The 19,548-nt window shown below is 45.8% G+C and overlaps 1 protein-coding gene across 1 annotated transcript in view; it reads right to left on the bottom strand.

Moving 5' to 3' along the window:
- frmd1 (FERM domain containing 1) overlaps positions 1–14,922 on the bottom strand; it is a 56,849-nt gene extending 41,927 nt beyond the window's left edge. The window contains exon 1 of the mRNA XM_033025905.1: positions 14,567–14,922. The gene's annotated coding sequence lies outside the window, so the exon portion shown is untranslated. The remainder of the gene's footprint in view (positions 1–14,566) is intronic.
- Between the last annotated feature and the right edge of the window lie 4,626 nt (positions 14,923–19,548).

Here is a 19,548-nt window from a genome sequence, read left to right as displayed (position 1 = left end):
GGCCATCTAGGCCCTACAAATCCGTGCCGAACAACTTTTTTTCCCATTAGTCCCACCTGCCTGCACTCATACCATAACCCTCCATTCCCTTCTCATCCATATGCCTATCCAATTTATTTTTAAATGATACCAACGAACCTGCCTCCACCACTTCCACTGGAAGCTCATTCCACACCGCTACCACTCTCTGAGTAAAGAAGTTCCCCCTCATGTTACCCCTAAACTTCTGTCCCTTAATTCTGAAGTCATGTCCTCTTGTTTGAATCTTCCCTATTCTCAAAGGAAAAAGCTTGTCCACATCAACTCTGTCTATCCCTCTCATCATTTTAAAGACCTCTATCAAGTCCCCCCTTAACCTTCTGCGCTCCAGAGAATAAAGACCTAACTTATTCAACCTATCTCTGTAACTTAGTTGTTGAAACCCAGGCAACATTCTAGTAAATCTCCTCTGTACTCTCTCTATTTTGTTGACATCCTTCCTATAATTGGGCGACCAAAATTGGTCTCACCAATGCCTTGTACAATTTTAACATTACATCCCAGCTTCTATACTATACCAGGGATGTAATAGAAGAACCTGTCGTCCTCAAGTCATTTCATTCTTGATGGTGCACATTCAAAATACATTTCACAGATCAGAATTCTGAGCAAGAGGGGTTTAGGCCTTCACAAACACACTACGGCCATGACGAACAGTTCAAGGTTTTACCGATGAGATAAAAGGCCAGGCAAGCACTTCAACATTTTTACTTTCTTTTTTCACCACATCTCTAATATTAGGTGGGTAAATGCCAGTCCTGCAAATGTATAATGTTTACTTCCATGATTGTTGTTATTCACACACATTAATAGGGGTTCTGAACATTTTTCTTGAGTTAACAATCTGCGCAGATCTGAGTGCGCAACACTGAGAGTTGCTGTAATGTGGAACAGAATGAAACACCTCAGCAACACAAAAGACAGACTCCTTTTATTCATTCACTGAATATGATGTTACTTTAAAATAAATTAAACATGAATTGTTTCTGGCAATGCTGAAATTTACTGTTCATCCCTAACTGCACAAGCCAAGCAGATGAAGAGGCAATTAAGTGTCAGCCACAGTGGTACAGATGAGGTCATATAAAGGCCAGATTGGGAGAGGACAGCAGATTCCCTTCCCTGAAGGATACTGGGGAACTAGTGAGTTTGACATCAATCTAGTAGTTTCATGGTTACTGAAGCTAATATTTTGTTTAAACACATATGTATTTAATTAATTAACTTAAATTCCTCATTTGCCATGGTAGGATTTGAACTCATGTCTGAGTCCAAACTCCAAAATTTTGCCTGCAAGTAACCTTGTGAAAATAATTTAGTTAATCCAATCTGTAGGCAAATGTATTGAAATATTATATTTTTCACAGAAATATAAATAGGTACATCAACCTAGAGTACATCAACAATTTAGAGTAATGTATTTTCCTCCTGCAATGCTTGAACTTGTTAGCATCATTATGGAGCACAATTTTGGCAAACATATCCCAAGATCATTTGGGATACATTTACTCGGTTCAAATTTCCAAACAAATTCCATGTTCTATTAAAATTTTTAGGACAGGTTCCCTTGTAATAGTCTTGAATTTTTTTTAGCACAGATCCAATGTCAAAGAAAGTATAAACATCTGTCCGGGAATTGCTTTTACTATTGGTTTAAATAGAAATGGGATATATACAAGAAACAGTCAAAATGTAGTTGACAAAAACCACAGAACTTCCATCGAAGAAACATCCTGGATGTAAAACGTATGCATGCATAGACTTGTGGTCAGATTTCTTCAAGGAATGTGAGCCAGGACCTTGATTGACACGAACAGAGCCCAGTGTAATTTGAGCAGCACAAGAATATACAGGGTTGGATGAGCAGCTGGCCTCTGTGACATCTGCACTCAAGGTCTTTTATAATGATCCTTGGAGATTGGAACTACAGAACCCGAGCAAGAAACCGGAAACACTTCAGATGATTTAATGCCATTAGTGCTGTTGGGGAGAACAGCAACTGCTTCAGAATGAAACACTTGTCCTCCTTTCGTTTTTCATTGTAAATTTTACTTCCAGCAGCATGCTTACTTCATGCAACTATTTGCTTCAGAAATTCACAACTAGCAGGTGCAGCAAGGAACCATTCAGCCCCACAAATATGACCAAAAGGTTTGACCAAAATCCCTCACCCTCCACAATTATCTGTAACAACCAGAGACATATTCTGAAAATAAAATGGTTCATAATTGATATTACCTGTTGCACATTCACAGTCGTGGTTGAGTGTAATTTTAGTTTAGTTTAGTTTATTGTGAAAAGCTTTTAACACCCAGTCAAGAACAAGTCTTGCCCAGATTTACATAGAATTGGAGAGTTACCCAAGTTCTTTCAACACGACAAACTAGGGCAGGAGTCGACAACCTTACTCTGCGTAGGGGCCAGGACTGTGAGCGGTTGGCGGGCCACATCCATTGCCACAGTGTGACACTTGGTGTTGTTTTTCGCATTAGTTTTCACATGTTTTTCAATTAGTTTTCTGCAGTTCCCAGGTCCCTCGCGTGGCCCCGGGACTGGCTGCAGTTCCCAGGTCAGCTCGCCTGCCCCGGGACTGGCTGTAGCCGCCAGGATGCCTGCGTGCCCCAGGACGAGCTGTAGTTCCCAGATCAGCTTGCGTCCCCGGGACTGGCTGCAGTTCCCAGATCAGCTCGCGTCCCCACGACTGGCTGCAGTTCCCAGGTCACGAAAACTAATTGAAAAAAATAATACGCCTGCAGGCCAGATGATTTCGGGCTACGGGCCAGATCCGGCCGGTGGGCCATAGGTTGCTGACCCCTGAACTAGGGAAAGATAGATCAGCTATAATTGAATAGCAGAGTAGACCTTCTGGCCCAAATGGCCTAATTCTGCTCATAGAATTTATGGACGTATTAAACTAATTTGGAAAGACTGAACAGTTCCAAAACAGGGCAAGGATACACAACGCTAAAATGGAGCAGGTGGGAGAAAGACACTAACCACATGGTAAACTCTTCTAACTGCCTACTGTGATGAATGATGCATAGTTGCTGCGTGTATCTTAAAATCATACCTTCCATTTTGGCTACGCTTTTGACATGGACTGCGGAAAATAAGATTTCCATTGTATTTTTTTTTTAAATGGAAGTACTTGAAAAATGAAATAAAAGTAGGAAAATGCTGGATATACACAACCGATCAGAAAGCATCTGCAGAAAGAGAAAACCAGAGTTGATGTTTCAGGTTAATGACCTTTTATCTCCAGTATTTTATCTCCAGTGGCTCATCACAAATAAATGAAAACTGCATATTAAACTTTAATTCGGATTCACATTAAATGTAACAATTGTTGTTGATAACTAATTGATAAAGTCATTTGAGTAATATGTATATAGGAAATAGACCATGTGGTGTCTTGAGCATGCTCAACCATTCAATGAAGTTATGGTTGGTCTGATTGGTCCTCCGGTTCATTTTCCTGCCAGTTTCCCCCACAACTGTTGACTCCCATCTGCTGTAGACCCTCTACCGCTTCTGTCTTCAATATATTCAATGATTCTGTCTCTACATCTCAATTGACTAAAGCCAGGGCTGCCAACATTTAGTGCGAGTTGAGAGTGAGAAATTGTGAGAGAGCATAGTGACCGAGGGGAGGGGAGGGGAGGATGTGGGAGGTGGGTGTGTCCCCCTCCCACGGTAGGGAGCTTTCGCATTTTTCAGCTTGAAATTGTGCAATCTGGTGCATAATGTAGCGAGTCTTTTAATGCAACATTTATGCTTTAAATTGGATAATTCAATCATATATGGTTCGTATGAATAAGGTTAGGCTGAATTACATTCTTAATTACATTCCACAGTAGTGCCAGGCTCTGATCAACAGGTGCAGCACATGAATGACTATATTCATGTATAGAAATCAGATTATAATTCATGTGGTTATGCATATGTATATATATAGAGGAAAAAAAAGAGAATCAATCAACCTTACCCTTTGACTATAAAAACAAGACGAAAATAATGCCACATATTCAATCATATATGGTTCAATGAAATTAAGATGTATGTGCAAAACATATATATGGAAACAGGCCCTTCAGCCCACCAAGTCCACACCGACCAGCAATTCACCATACACCAGTTCCATTCTACACGCCAGGGACAATTTACAGGAGCCAATTAACCTACAAACTTGCACTTCTTTCGGATGTGGGAGAAACCGGAATATCTAGAGAAAACCCATGTTGGTAGTAAGGCAGCAGCTCCACCGCTGCGCCACCGTGCAACCCCATTAAATTATTTTTTCTGTAATATATTTATTATGGTGTCTGGCCAATAAAGATGAACACATGATCTGATTTCTGCCCCTAGTTCGATAACACACGTCTCCAGTCATTGTATTTTATGGCTGGTTTTCAACCTCTTCAGTCTGAAGGTCTCGACCCGAAACATCACCCATTCTTTCTCTCCAGAGATGCTGCCTGTCCTGCTGAGTTTTTCTAGTTTTTAGTGCCCATCTTCAGTTTAAACCAGCATCTGCAGTTCCTTCCTACACTATTTGTTAAGCAAAACTGGTCCATTTCTTATATTATTCACCTCAACTAAATATTTTCTTCACCTCCATTGCTGCAGAGAATACAACCCCAGTTATCAAAACTTTCTTCAAAATGAAAAAAAAATTCCAGCCCTGCCAACATCTTCATAAATCGCCCCTGGATCCTCTCCAGAGCAATTGCACCCTTTCTACAATGTGTCATAGTCTTACAGCATGGAAACAGGCCCTTCATCCCAACTTGTTCATGCAGATCAAGATGCCCCATTTATCCGCATTTGGCCCATATCCCTTTAAACCTTGTGTGTGCCAGTGTGTGTGTGTGAGAGTGTGTGTCAGTGAGGCGGCGACAACATCCGGTGTGAGCGGAGACTTGGCGAGGCCTGGGGAAAGTTTCCCTTCCCTTCCCTCCCCTCCCCCCCCCTTCCCCCTCCCCCCGCCCGGCAATGCAGGCCGGCCCAGGTGCTCCTTGTCCAGCTGGAGTCCGGGGGAGGTGAGGGTCAGTGACCCGGGGGTCGGGCATCGGAACAGAGCCTTAGCCGGAGATGCCCCCACTCACCCGGTCCGCTCCTGGCCGGGGTTAAACCTCCATGGGGTGTGGACAGAGCGGCCGACGGACATAGAGCCGCTGGAGGAGAGGGCGGGAGGTGTGTGCGGTACCTCGGGGGTGGGGAAGGGGGATGGGGGTTGGTGCTGGGGCCACTGCCATGTCTCACCTATCACACCATCTGCACGGGAGAAAATAAACTACTTTTTTTTTTCCCCAAAATCATCCCGTGGGTCGGTAGTTTGACAGCCCTGCTTTAAACCAATGCCCTCTAGTTCTTGAATCACATATCCTGGGAAAAAGAGTATGCATTCACCTTATATTCCCCTCATGGTTCTTACTCACCTCTGAAACAATTTTTACTTTATTTTAAACTTCCAGCACCTGCAATTTTTGAGCATGAGAAATTTGTGATCAGCGTGACAATTTTGTGAAATGCGTGAGAGTTGGCAGTCCTGCTAATAATGCAAACATTTTATGCAAGTTCCAATTGTTTGGACAAAAATCACTTATTACTGCTTTATAACAGTTAAGTTACTTTAAGACCATTTCAGAAATTATGGCAGTCAACTAACAAATTAAAGCAAACTAAAAAAAAAAAAAAAAACACATTCCCTTCCCTGACTCTACCTCATAAGTACTTTAACGCTGTTAACAGAGCAAAGGGATATTAATCTCAAGAATCAAAATCGGGAAAGTGGGGGCAATTTTGTTTAAATGGGAATTCTAAGCCCTTATAGATCTACATAGAGTCAGAGTTAAGGGCCTGTCCCACGAGCATGCGACTGCATGCGGCAAGCACGACCAAACCGGAAGTGGAGGCCGCGCGCAGGCTGTGCGGAGGTCAAGGGATCCCCGTACAGGGCCTGTCCCACGAGCATGAGACTGCATGCTGCGAGCGTGACCAAACCGGAAGCGGCGGATGCGCGGAGGTCGAGTGATCCCGTACGAGTTGACGTGAAGTTTGAGCGAAGGCGTACGCCGTCAAGACGCTGCGTACGGCGTTGAGACGTTGCGTACGGCGTAGAGGCGGTGCATACGGCCTCATTGCGGCTGCAGGCCGGCAGGCCGTTGCCGCGCAGAATGTTTGGACAGTGTCAGTTTTTCGGAGCCACGCGCGATCTCGGGACCAGCTCCGCACAATTCCATACGGCTCCGGCGATCAAAGTGGGACCGGCCCCGCGAGGCCTTACGGCTCAAGCGACCTCGTTAGGTCGCACTTGCCGCATGCAGTCGCATGCTCGTGGGACAGGCCCTTTATACAACATGTACATGGCTGGCCCAATTTGTCCATACTGATCAAGTCGGCATTCTGCGTGCCCAGGGACTGGCTGCAGTTCCCAGATCAGCTCGGGTCCCAGGAACTGGCTGCAGTTCCCAGGTCGGCTCGCGAATTGAAAAAATATACGGGGTTTTTTGGGTTACGGGCCGGATTAGGCACGTGTGCCGTAGGTTGCCGATCCCTATCCTGGATGGTTGGCCTCATTGTGCTCACCCCACCCCATGTTTTACAACCGATTCACCTGGTTAGTTCCATCTCTGGCTGCTTCATGTTGTCAGCAGCTGCACATCCGACCAAAAGAGAACCGATGCGCTTCCCCAGACCACACAGATCGCTGTCATGTGGCGCAGAGACACAAACTGTGCAGGGACTGAAGACAGCGTGAGAATTCTGTCATCACCGTGAGAGCATGAGAATTAGCTGAAATACGTGACTCTCACGCTCAAAGCTTGAGAATTGGCAGCCCTGTCTAAGGCCAGGATGTGGACAGAGAGAGACAGAGAGAGACAGAGAGAGACAGAGAGAGACAGAGAGAGACAGAGAGAGACAGAGAGAGAGACAGAGAGAGAGACAGAGAGAGAGACAGAGAGAGACAGAGAGAGACAGAGAGAGACAGACACACGACGCACACACACACAGGAGACGCACACACACGGGAGACGCACACACACGGGAGACGCACACACACGGGAGACGCACACACACGGGAGACGCACACACACGGGAGACGCACACACACGGGAGACGCACACACACGGGAGACGCACACACACGGGAGACGCACACACACGGGAGACGCACACACACGGGAGACGCACACACACGGGAGACGCACACACATGGAGACATACACACACGGAGACACACACACACACAGAGGCACACACACACACACAGAGACACACATACACACACAGAGACACACACAAACAGGGAGACAGACACACACACATACACCTTTCCTTCCCCCCCCTCCCTCTCCCTCCCTCCTCCCCCCCATCCCTCCCCTTTCCTCCCTCCTCCCCCTCCCTCTTTCCTTTCTCCTTCCCCAGCTTCATCCCCTTTCTACCTTCCCTCCCTGTCTCTCTTTGCCTCCATCCCTCCCTTTTTTCTTTCTCTCTCTCTTTCTCCCTCTCTCTCTCCCCAGACGCCCAATAAAGTGTCTGGCGGGCACAGTGCAGCGTAGATTGGTGACGCTGGCGCTGCCGTGTGAGCTGAAGGGCAGGAGGGAGGGAGGAAGCGAGGCTGCAGCTGCAGCCGGCGCACAGAGGTGCTGACACCCGCTGCCCGGGAGCTTCCCCGTTCCATCTCCGGCTGCTTCATGTTGTCGGCGGCTGCACATCCAACCAAGAGAGAAGAGACACGACGTCACTCACAGCCGTGAACCGACGCGCTTCCCCAGACGGCACAGATCGCTGTCATGTGGCACAAAGAGACAAGCTGTGCAGGGACTAAAGACAGCGTGAGAATTCTGTCATCAGCGTGAGAGGGTGAGAATTAGCTGACATGTGTGACTCTCATGCTTTGAGCGTGAGAGTCACGCATGTCAGCTAATTCTCACCCTCTCACGCTGATGACAGAATTCTCACGCTGTCTTTAGTCCCTGCACAGCTTGTCTCTTTGTGCCACATGACAGCGATCTGTGGCACAAAGTTTCCATGGTTTTGCAGTCCTTCACACAGAGAGTGGTGTATATATGGAAGAATCTGCCAAGGGAAGTAGTAGAGTAAGGTATAATAACATTTAAAAGACATTTGGACATGTTCATGTAAAGGAAAGGTTTGGAGTGATGTGGACTAAATGCAGGCAAATGGGATTAGCTCAGGAAAGCATGTTAGTTTGCATGGACAAGTTGGGCAGAGGATCTGTTTCTATACTGGATGACTATGACTTTGATTAGTAAAGGTGTCTGGCGTAATAGTGTGAAGGGGATAGGTGGATCGGCCATGATTGAATGGTGGAATGGACTTGAGGGGTCGAATGGCCTTATTCTGCTCCTAGAATTTATGACACTGTGACATGGGAAAATAAATCACTCAGCATTTCCATTTTTAAGAAGGGTCCAAATGCAACATTTGCACTGAAAGTAAGCATGCAGGTAGCAGGCAGTGAAGAAAGCAAATGGCATGTGGCCTTCATTGCGAGAGGATTTGAGTTTGGGAGCAAGGAGGTCCTACTGCAGTTGTACAGGGCCCTGGTGAGACCACACCTGGAGTATTGTGTGCAATTTTGGTTTCCTAATTTGAGGAAGGACATTATTGCTATTGAGGAAGTGCAGCGTAGGTTCACCAGGTTAATTCCCGGGATGGCAGAACTGACATATGGCGAAAGAATGGGTTGACTGGGCTTGTATTAACTGGAATTTAGAAGGATGAGAGGGTATCTAATAGAAACATGTAAAATTCTTAAAGGATGGGACAGGCTAGATGCAGGAAAAATGTTCCCGATGTTGGGGCAGTCCAGAACCAGGGTTCACAATTTAAGAATAAGAGGAAGACCATTTATAGACAATAGACAGACAATAGGTGCGGGAGTAGGCCATTCAGCCCTTCGAGCCAGCACCGCCATTCAAAGTGATCATGGCTGATATTCCACAATCAGTACCCAGTTCCTGCCTTCTCCCCATATCTCCTGACTCCACTATCTTTAAGAGCCCTATCTAGCTCTCTCTTGAAAGTATCCAGAGAACCGGCCACCACCGCCCTCTGAGGCAGAGAATTCCAGACTCACAACTCTCTGTGTGAAGGACTGAGATGAGGAAAAACTTCTTCACCCAGAGAGTTGTGAATCTGTGGAATTCTCTGCCACAGAAGGCAGTGGAGGCCAATTCACTGGATGTTTTCAAGAGAGCGTTAGATTTAGCACTTAGGACTAAAGGAATTAAGGGATATGGAGAAAAAGCAGAAACGTAATACTGATTTTAGATGATCAGCCATGATCATATTGAATGGCAGTGCTGGCTCGAATGGCCTACTCCTGCACCTATTTTTATATGTTTCTATGTTTGCTGATGACATTTTTTTTTTTTTATCATAACAGGAGAGGGACGGGTTGACTAATTTGGAATATAAGGATGGAGTTAAAGGGGACGAGAGTACAGGAAAAGTTACAAGACACCTGAATTAATGGGACGGAAAGTTCAAGAAGGGATAAGAGAATAAGGTCAGGTGAAGTAGGAACCGGTGTGAGAGGGGAGGTGAATACCGAATTAAAAGTGTTATATATGAATGCGCAAAATATAAGAAATAAAGTGGATGAGCTTGAGGCTCAGTTAGAAATTGGTAACTATGATGTTGTGGTAATTACAGAGACATGGCTGCAAGAGGATCAGAGCTGGGAACTGAATATTCAGGGCTCGTCCTACCGAAAAGACAGACAGGTGGGTAGAGGGGGTGGGATGGCTCTGTTGGCAAGACATGAAATTCAGAACCTTCTCAGGGGTGACATAGAATCAGAAGATGTAGAGTCATTGTGGATAGAACTGAGAAATTGTAAGGGTAAAAAGAGAGTTATCTACAGTCCCACAAACAGTAGCCTGGAGATAGGGTGCAAGTTGCATCAGGAGTTAAAATTAGCATGTAACAAAGTTAATGCAACAGTGGTTATAGGAAATTTCAACATGCAGGTAGACTGGGAAAATCAGGTTGGTACTGAACCCCAAGAAAGGGACTTTGTAGAGTGTCTCCGAGATGGATTCTTAGAGCAGCTTGTACTGGAGCCTACCAGGGAGAAGGCAAATCTGGATTTAGTGTTGTGTAATGAACCGTATTTGATAAGGGAACTCAAGGTAACGGAACCATTAGGAGGTAGTGACCATCATATGGTAAGTTTTAATCTGTAATTTGAGAAGGTAAAATCACAGGTGTCAGTTGAACAAAGGGGACTATGGAGGCATGGGAGGAGCTGGCCAAAGTTGTATTGGAGCAAAGAGGTCCTTCTGCAGTTGTACATGGCCCTAGTGAGACCACGCCTGGAGTATTGTGTGCAGTTTTGGTCTCCAAATTTGAGGAAGAACATTCTTGCTATTGATGGAGTGCAGTGTAGGTTCACAAGGTTAATTCCCAGGATGGCAGGACTGTCATATGTGGATAGAATGGAGAGGCTGGACTTGTATACTCTGGAATTTAGAAGGATGAGAGGGAATCTTATTGAAACATTAAGATTAAGGAATTGGACGCACTACAGGCAGGAAACATGTTTCTGATGTTGGGGGAGTCCAGAACCAGGGGCCACAGTTTAAGAATAAATGGTAGGCCATTTAGAATGGAGTAGAGAAAAAACTTTTTCACCCAGAGAATTGTGAATCTGTGGAATTCTCTGCCTCAGAAGGCAGCGGAGGACAGTTCTCTGGATGCTTTTAAGAGAGAGTTAGATAGAGCTCTTAAAGATAGCAGAGTCAATGGATATGGTGAGAAGACAGGAATGGGGTATTGATTGTGGATGATCAGCCATGATCACATTGAATGGCGGTACTGGCTTGAAGGGCCGAATGGCCTAATCCTGCACTTTTGTCTATTGACTGGAAAGGGACTCTAGCAGGGATGACAGTAGAGCAGCAATGGCAGGTATTTCTGGGAATAATCCAGAAGTTGTAGGATCATGTCATTCCAAAGACGACAAAAGATTCTAAGGGGAATAAGAGGCAACCTTGGCTGACAAGGGAAGTATAAAAATAAAAGAGAAGACGTATAACATAACAAAGATGAGCGTGAAGCCATAGGATTGGGAACTTTTAAAGATCAACAGAAGGTAACTAAAAAGGCAATACGGGGAGCAAAGATGAAGTACGAAGGTAAGCTAGCCAAGAATATAAAGGAGGATAGTAAAAGCTTCTTTAGGTATGTGAAGAAGAAAAAAATTAGTTAAGACAAACGTGGGTCCCTTGAAGATAGAAACAGGTGAATTTATTATGGGGAACAAGGAAATGGCAGACGAGTTGAACAGGTACTTTGGTTCTGTCTTCACCAAGGACAATCTCCCAGATGTACTACAGAACAGAGGACTAAGGGTGACGGAGGAAATGAACGAAATTCACATTAGTCAGGAAATGGTGTTAGGTAGACTGATGGGAGTGAAGGCTGATAAATCCCCAGGGCCTGATGGTCTACATCCCAGGTTACTCAAGGAGGTGGCTCTAGACATTGTGGACGCATTGGTGATCATTTTCCAGTGTTCTATAGATTCTGGATCAGTTCCTGTGGATTGGAGAGTAGCTAATGTTATCCCACTTTTCAACAAAGGAGGAAGAGAGAAAGCAGGGAATTATAGACCAGTTAGCCTGACATCAGTAATAGGAAAGATACTGGAGTCGATTATCAAAGATGGAATAGCGGCGCATTTGGATAGCAGTAACAAGATCAGTCCAAGTCAACATGGATTTACGATGGGGAAATCATGCTTGACAAATCTTCTGGAATTTTTGAGGATGTAACAAGAAAAATGCTCAAGGGAGAGCCAGTGTACCTGGACTTTCAGAAAATCTTTGATAAGGTCCCACATAGGAGATTAGTGGGCAAAATTAGAGCACATGGTATTGGGGGTAGGGTATTGACATGGATAGAAAATTAGTTGCAGGCAGGGGACAAAGAGTAGGGATTAACGGGTCCCTTTCAGAATGGCAGGCAGTGACTAGTGGGGTGCCGCAAGGTTTGGTGCTGGGACCACAGCTATTTACAATATACATGAATAATTTAGATGAAGGAATTAAAAGTAACATTAGCAAATTTCCAGATGACACAAAGCTGGGTGGCAGTGTAAACTATGAAGACGATGCAGGGTGACTTGGACAGGTTGGGTGAGTGGGCAGATGCATGGAAGATGCAGTATAATGCGGATGAATGTGAGGTTATCCACTTTGGTGGCAAGAACAGGAAGGCAGATTATTATCTGAATGGTGTTCAAAAGGGAACTGCAGATGCTGGAATATCGAAGGTACACAAAATTGCTGGAGGAACTCAGCGGGTGCAGCAGCATCTATGGAGCGAAGGAAATAGGCGTCAGGTATGAATGGTGTCAGGTTCGGGAAAGGGGAAGAACAACAAGACCTGGTTTTCCTAGTACATCAGTCACTGAAAGTAAGCATGCAGGTACAACAGGCCGTGAAGAAAGCTAATAGCATGTTGGCCTTCATAACGAGAGGAGTTGAGTATAGGAGCAAAGAGGTCTACCCCGTGTAGATAGGGGAGAGAGGGGTGGAGAGTAGAGTGGTGGAGGGGGAAGAAAGGGGTAGAAGGGCACGGGGGTGTGAGGGGGAATGGAGAAGGGGGAGAGGGAGAGGGGGAGGTGGGTCGTTCCCTCATGGTCCCGGGGCAGCGTTCTCACCCCTCCAATCGCCGTGCTTCACGCACACAGCCCCGGCTTCTCCCTCTCTCCCCGGGAAGAAGCGGTGAACAATACAGGGAGGGCCGGGCCGGCCCAGGGGTTGGAGCAACATTTACAGACCTCTGCTTCAGCTCACACCCGTCCGCCCAGACCCCGGCTTCCGCTCCTGCCGCCGCCCCTCTCCCTCCCTTCGCTCTTTCACTTCCCTCCCTCTCCTTCCCTCCCTTCTTTCTATCCTTCCCTCCCTCCCTCCTCTCCTACATACATAACGCACAGACAACTAACTCACACACATCACTCACAGACAACTAACATACACAAAACTAACACACACACACAACTAAGTTAGGATGGGGTGGAAGCCCAAAGGGCAGGATGGGGCTGAAACCCAAAAATCTTCGCTAATAGTTATTGGTTTTCCAGGATCTAGTTAGTTAATTTTTTTTTTCATTTCACAGTCACTAAAACAAGTGGTATTGTAACTATATACTTTTCAAGGTGATCCACATATTTTGTTCGTTACTTGTAGGTACATGTGCGCAATTTTATATTAAAATGTAGCTTAGATCTGTTTGGTCCATTAACTCACAGGCACTTTTTAAGCGCACATTTTGATTACTTTCCATTCAACCATAGAGATATAAAGTCTATAATAGACTTTATTTGTATTTCTATGATTCTACAGACCTTGGCTGGGAACCTGGGGCTCACCATAATTGTTCCCAATTGGGCCCCGCACCTCCTAAGGCCGGCCCTGTTAGGTAGTCCTTGCTTTCTTCCATCTTCCTGCCTCTTCCTTTCTTCTGCCCGCGCCCCACATCAGTCTCAAGAAGGGTCTCGACCCGAAACGTTACATATTCCTTCGCTCCATAGATGCTGCCTCACCCGCTGAGTTTCTCCAGCATTTGGACTACCTTCGATTTTTCCAGCATCTGCAGTTCTTTCTTTGACAATATGCGGGTGACTGGCGATCGGCCTCAGTAACCACGTCCCTCATCTCACTAAACCTTCCTTTTTGGAAACCCCCTTTAAGACCAACATTGAACACAAATTAAATGTGCTGTTCCGTTCACCACCTCAGACCACCCTCTTCGCCCCAAACTGGACATTAGTCTGAATCTACACACAAGGCCGCCCCAATTCAAATGGGTAGAAATAATAATCTCCATCTCTCAAAATAAAAAGTCTGGAAATCCTTACACCAATATGAGAAGCAACATTTGTGATCATCACTCATCTCAACAAAAGTTTAGGTGCGTATAAATACATGAATAAAAACAAAAGGCTTCTCAAACATAAATAATCCCTTTGTATCTCAACGCCCTCTTCTTCTTGCGTTTGAGGCAGCATAGGTTATGTACGCCTCATTTTATAACAACAATTATCAATCCGATAAATGACAAGAAAATAAATCGAAATCAGTAAAAGCACACACAATAAAGAAACACAGTAAAAGTACATTAATTGCGATATCTACTGCATGTTAGCAGCGTGTAATTGGCGGTGGGGAGATAAATGTCAAGAAACCAAATCGAAATTAGTAAAAGTACGCACAATAAAAGTACATTAATTGTGATATCATGTTAGCGGCGTGCAATTGGCGGTGGGGAGAATCAACCCCTTCACTGCATCGGCGTTGACTTCAGGTCTCAACTGAATGTATCCAGCAAAAGGGTTGACATGCACAACAGCCCCCCACTCCCGTTCAAACATTCCCCAACAAGAGAAACATTGCCCGCAACAGATTAGGATTTGAACTCCTAAATCTTAAAAACTATGAAACGCGTCATGCTCAGTGATTATGGTCAGTAAGCGTTAATAGTGTTTTTACCTTCTCAATGCGTAGATGCCGCCGACAACAGTCGTTCCAATGTTTATGAGGGCAGCGGGTGGCTTTTAACACGCCTCGCTCAACTTCGCCGTGTGTATGAAGCGCACAATGTCTCTGCACTAATTTCAATTGTAAACGCGTGAGGCTGAGCCACACAGTAACGATATCGCCACTAATCTTTGGCTGCCTTGTCAAAAACCGGACAAGGCACGTCGCCCCGCCACCAGCGACTGCCTGTGGAACTTGCTGACTGAACGTTGCGACAGGTGGGAACGATTGTTGCCAAACCCCAACATTGTGTGAATGGAACGCCAGCCCGGGCCGGGTAAACAAGAGCACGCATAGCAACGGGCGCGCGCTCGGAGCGGAGAGGCGCGTGACCGCCTCGACACAACGCCCACTGCCGCTTCTTGTGCGCGCACAGCTGCAGAATTCCTGTAGGCTGCAATACTTTCTTTAAACATCGGAAAAGGGGAAATGGAAATTCGAGAAGTGCCCAGCAAATCAGGCGGCATCAACGGAAGAGAAACGCATTTTGTCAGGAACTCCCCCTGGGCAAGGTGGGTGAGAGTTAGTCAACGCTGCATATTCAGTGTTTTAAGGGCCTGTCCCACTTAGGCGACATTTTCGGCGACTGCCTGAAAAAAGGTTGTCGTGGTCGGGTCGATCGTGAGGTGTGGTGGCGCGCCGCGTCTCCCTGTCGCCCCAGGATGTTTGGAATGTTCAAAATGCAGGGGCGACATTTGGGTCATCATGTCGTGCGCCCTGTCACACGCTGACGTATGCTGTCCTGCGGGTGACAGCCGGTTAGGGTTTGGGTTAGGGACTACAGATGGGCTGTAAAATATTCTTCCTTCAATGCATGGATTTTAAACATTAATATATTAAAATTAATACAATAAAATCAATTGTGCAAATGTAAAGATGTCTGAATCATTCAGTTTTATTTTGTATTGGTCCGCTTCCAGATCCAAATCACCGTCTCTAACTTTTTACAGGGATGGATTCAGTGAGTGTAGACTAAACTCCCATCTCCACCCCCCTCTTCCCCCCTCCCACCCCATCCCTCCTTCTCCACTCCCCCCCCCCCCCCCTACCCTTCTCCCTTCCCCCTCTTCCTCCTCCCCGCTCCACTCTTTCCCCTTCTCCACCCCCCCCCCCTCTAACTTTTTACAGGGATGGATTCAGTGAGTGTAGACTAAACTCCCATCTCTTCCCCCCTCCCACCCCATCCCTCCTTCTCCACTCCCCCCCCCCCCCCCTTCTTCCCTCCCCCCTCTTCCTCCTCCCCGCTCCAATCTTTCTCCACCCCCCCCCCCCCTCACATCCCCTTCTCCCCTTCTCCCTCCCTTCTCCCGTTTTCCAACCCCCTCCCACTTTCCCTGCCCCCCCCCCCATTTGTGGACCCAGCCTGTGACAGCTACATCCCACTAATAGTACTGCACAAAGTCTACTCCACATCATCTGTTTTAGTAACATTGACTATGGGATAAATGCAGACTTTGATAACCTCACATTTATCCGCATTAAACTTAATCTACCATGCATCTGCCCACTCCCCCAACCTGTCCAAGGCACCCTGCATTCTCATAGTATCCTCCTCACAGTTCACACTGCCACCCAGCTTTGTGTCATCTGCAAATTTGCTAATGTTACTTTGAATCCCTTCATCCAAATCATTGATGTGTATTGTAAATAGCTGGGGTCCCAGCACCGAGCCTTGTGGTACCCCACTAGTCACTGCCTGCCATTCTGAAAGGGACGCGTTAATCCCTACTCTTTGTTTCCTGTCAGCCAACCACTTCTTTATCCATGTCAGCACTCTACCCCCAATACCATGTGCCCTAATCTTGCCCACTAATCTCCTATGTAGGACCTTATCAAATGCTTTCTGAAAGTCCATCCACTGGATCCACTGCATCCACTGGCTCTCCCTTGTCCATTTTCCTAGTTACATCTTCAAAAAATTCCAGAAGATTAGTCAAGCATGATTTCCCCTTCGTAAATCCATGCTGACTCAGACCGATCCTGTTACTGCTATCCAAATGTGCGGCTATCTCATCTTTTATAATTGACTCCAACATCTTCCCCGATGTCAGGCTAACTGGTCTATAATTCCCCGTTTTCTCTCTCTCCCGCCTTCCTTAAAAAGTGGGATAACATTAGCTGCCCTCCAATCCACAGGAACTGATCCTGAGTCTATAGAACATTGGAAAATGATCACCAATGCATTCACGATTTCTAGAGCCACTTCCTTAAGTATCCTGGGATGCAGACCTGGGGATTTATCAGCCTTTAGTCCCATCAGTCTATCCAACACCATTTCCTGCCTAATGTGGATTTCTGTCAGTTAATCTGTCACCCCAGATCCTCTGGCCACTACTATATCAGGAAGATTGTTTGTGTCCTCCTTAGTGAAGACAGATCCAAAGTACCTGTTCAACCTATCTGCCATGTCCTTGTTCCCCATAATAAATTCACCTTTTTCGGTCTTCAATGGTCCAACTTTGGTCTTAACAAATTTTTTCCTCTTCACATACCTAAAGAAGCTTTTACTATCCTGCTTTATATTCTTGGCTAGCTTACCTTCGTACCTCATCTTTTCTCCCCGTATTGTCTTTTTGGTTATCTTCGGTTGTTCTTTAAACATTACCTAATCCTCTTGCTTCCTGCTCATCTTTGCTACATTGTACTTCTTCGCTTTAATTTTTATATTGTCCCTGATGTCCCTTATCAGCCATGGTCGTCCCTTTCTCCCCTTGGAATATTTCTTCCTCCTAGGAATGAAATAATCCTGCACCTTCTGTATTATTCCTAGAAACACCTGCCATTTTTGTTCCACTGTCATCCCTGCTAGTGTATCTTTCCAGTCAACTTTGGCCAGCTCCTCCCTCATGGCCCCATAGTCCCCTTTATTCAACTGCAACACTGACACCTCCAATCTACTCTTCTCCCTCTCCAATTGTAGATTAAACCTGACCATGTTATGGTCACAGCCTCCTAATGGCTCATTAACCTCGAGGTCCTTTATCAAATCCGGTTCATTACATAGCACTAAATCCAGAATTGCCTTCTCCCTGGTAGGCTCCAATACAAGCTGTTCAAGGAATCCATCACAAAGGCACTCTACAATGTCCCTTTATTGGGTTCCAGTACCAACCTGATTTTCCCAGTCTACCTGTATGTTGAAATCTCCCATAACAACCACAGCATTATGCCCCTGTCCCACTTAGGAAACCTGAACGGAAACCTCTGGTGACCTTGCGCCCCATCCAAGGTTTCCATGAGTCGCCAGAGGTTTTGGTCATTTGCCTGGAAAGCCTCGACCAAAGCGTGAGCTGCATCTGCTGACCAAAGATCCTACAGGATCTTTGCTACCGACCGCACACACACACAAACACATCACGAAGGTGAGGGACAGCGGAGGAGCGCTATCTGCGCGATGAAGAGGAAGGTAAACGGCTGCCACAGAGCACAGTAAGTCCTTTAGAGAGCGCGGGAAGGAGGGAGAGAAGGGAAAAGAAGGGGAGAGAAGGACAGAGAAGGGGAGAGAAAAGGGGAAGAGAAGGGGAGAGAGAAGGGGAAGAGAAGGGGAGAGAGAAGGGGAGAGAGAAGGGGGGAGAAGGGGAAGAGAAGGGGAGAGAGAAGGGGGTAGAATAGGGGGGGGGGAGAAGGATTGGAGACAGTTTTAAGAAGTTTAATAAAGTTAGTGGGCATTTTACCTTCCGGCGGATCTTCTAGGTCCTGAAAACCAAAGATCCTACAGGATCTTTGCTGAAAACTCCAATGAGCCGATCAAAATGGCTGGTCAGCGAAGGAGATTGCCTTTGATTGCCTGTAAGTAAATAGCTACCCCATTCCACTGGCTTCAACCAAACGGCAACCTATTTTTAGTCAAGGCCTGTTTTAGGTTTTTTAATAATCGCAGGAACATAGAAGAAGCCTCGACTACGCGGAAACCACTTTCCACCATTAGGGAGAGTGACCAAAACCTCCGGGAACCTCATGGAAACCTTGGGTGGGGCGCAAGGTCTCCAGAGGTTTCCGTTCAGGTTTCCTAAGTGTGACGGGCATTACTTTTACTACATGCCAATTTTAACTCCTGATTCAACTTGCGCTTCAAGTAAATATTGGTTCTCAGAGCAATCCCATTCCTCTAGTTATTTCTCTGTAACCTACTTTCTCTTAAATGGCCATGAATTCTATCCTGATTCTTCTACCACAATGTACACTTGGGGTCATTTACTGCAGCCAATTCACTTGCAAACCAGTTTATCTTTGGAATGTGAGAGGAAAGTAAAGCACACAGAGGAAATTGGTCACAGGGAGAGAGTTCAAATCCCACTCTGGAAGGGGTAAGGATTGCCCGACATGAGGAAAACCAATTAAATGAGTGTTGTTTTCTGTGGTGTTGTAATCAGGAAGTTACACCTGTATAGACAGACACAAAATGCTGGAGTAACTCAGCAGGACAGGCAGCATCTCTAGAGAGAAGGAATGGGTGACGTTTCGGGTCAAGACCATTTTTCGGACCCGAACTTCAGTCTTGACCCGAAACGTCACCCATTCCTTCTCTCCAGAGATGCTGCCTGTCCAGCTGAGTTACTCCAGCATTTTGTGTCTATATTCAATTTAAACCAGCATCTGCAGTCCCTTCCTACACACCTGAAACTATGCCTAATTATGGGATTATTTGTTGAGTGTGTACATATATTTCCAATGAATCACACTTAAGATGCTTTTGATAATTTCCACAATTGAAAAAATGGTTTAGTTAAATTGGACATAAAAATAAAAGGTACTGAAAAAATTCAGTGGGTCTGGCAGCATATGGAAAGTTTTTACCTCCACAGTTGCTGCCTAACATGCTGTGTGTTTCCAGCATTTTCTGTTTTCAGTCATTTTACTTTGCATTTTGTGAAATTGGGTTCAGCACTCGATAAAAATGTTACGTAATCCTGTCAGTCACCTATAAATAGGCC

The sequence above is a fragment of the Amblyraja radiata genome, chromosome 8, assembly GCF_010909765.2.
Source record: "Amblyraja radiata isolate CabotCenter1 chromosome 8, sAmbRad1.1.pri, whole genome shotgun sequence".
NCBI lineage: Eukaryota > Metazoa > Chordata > Chondrichthyes > Rajiformes > Rajidae > Amblyraja > Amblyraja radiata.
Note: the sequence above shows the minus strand (reverse complement) of the source record. Positions and strands in the feature narration are given on the sequence as shown.